This window comes from Panthera tigris, chromosome A1 (assembly GCF_018350195.1).
Source record: "Panthera tigris isolate Pti1 chromosome A1, P.tigris_Pti1_mat1.1, whole genome shotgun sequence".
NCBI classification, from domain to species: Eukaryota; Metazoa; Chordata; class Mammalia; order Carnivora; family Felidae; genus Panthera; species Panthera tigris.
The window spans coordinates 20848025-20849380 of NC_056660.1; the positions used below are offsets into that span (position 1 = coordinate 20848025).

A 1356-nucleotide genomic window follows, 5' to 3' on the forward strand; every position below is an offset into this window, starting at 1 on the left:
CTGTCTGCCTCTAGTAGATTCTTACAACCCCACTTCTTATTCCTTCGTTCCCATACATCACGCACTACCCTTGTTAGGCTATTAGTTCCCTAAGGAGACGGCACACCTTCACATGCTTGAGGTGTTACTGATACGTTCCTCTGTTTACAATGCCTCTCACCATTCTCCTTTATCTCACTTCTCTCTTCTCCATCTGAACTCCTACCTGTACTGCAAAAACCACTCCATAGTAACTCATGTACCCAGTCTGTGAGTCACTGTTCTATAAGCACTTGTGCATCAGAGCACCAATCGCTATGTATCATATATTTCTCTGCTGCCTTCAATAGATTATGAGTTCCTGGGACTTCCTCTTTGTATCCCCAGCATCTAGTGCACTGTCGGCCACATAAATGATTATGAACACACTGAAAATTTCCTATCAATTTTTCAAACGTTTCACAAAATTCCCTTACTTCCTTTCAAGCCAAAAAAATGCAGGTGTGAATTTGGTGTGCACCTTTTTCTTAAATGTAGGTCCCATGTTTGAAACAGGACTCGCACCAGTAGAGAAGCATCCACGGTCACTAAAGAAGGGATTCTTAAGTCACTCGTTAAATCTTAGCTTTTTCTTTTGCCCAACTATAAAACCACAAGTCACAATCACTTTAAAAACTGTGTAAAAAATTGCACAGTATCTCCCTATAAACAAAAGGGGAGCGGGGATCTTACTTTATGCCTTCACGCTTTATGCTGTAGTGCCTGGCCCAAAAAAGACTCGTTGCAAACATTCAAAAAGTTATACTGTGCTGGCGTCAGCCGCACATATACTAAAATTGGAACAATACAGAGAAGATTAGCGTGGACCCTGCTCAAGGATGACACTCAAAAACTTATACTCTCTGGGAGTGAGGCTAAGCCCCTGCCACAGGTCAGTTCTTCCCCCCACCCCTCCCCATCATCCCAAGAGCTGGTCTGCATGCTCCCCGCTCTTCCCTGGGCTCATCAGGATTTCCCCCTGGATCTTCTTTCTTTCATATTTTCCTCTGCCTCCTAGTGCCCAGGCATCTCCTGAAAATCAGAGAAACTGCCGGAATGGTGGTCTGCGTGCATGTCTTCCTTTACTTGCCCCACTGCCCCTCTGCCATTTCCCCCGCCCACCAAGAGGCAAAGGGAATTTGTTTATTTTGCCAAGAACTCTCAGACACTTTCAGTTCAGCAGAGAGGTTGACTTAACTCTATTCCCTGATGGGAAAAGAAACGTGACATTCTCCTCATGATTAAAGCACCACTTTTTCTTGCTACGAAGGGAAAATTCAACATCATACAGCCCCCAAATGTTGCAACTTTCAGTTCAACGGCACTTTTTCTCCACAT

At 44.3% G+C, this 1356-nt stretch overlaps 1 pseudogene; it reads left to right on the forward strand.

Moving 5' to 3' along the window:
• The first annotated feature begins 785 nt into the window (after positions 1 to 785).
• Positions 786 to 883, forward strand: LOC122232098 (annotated as a pseudogene).
• The last annotated feature ends 473 nt before the right edge of the window (positions 884 to 1356 follow it).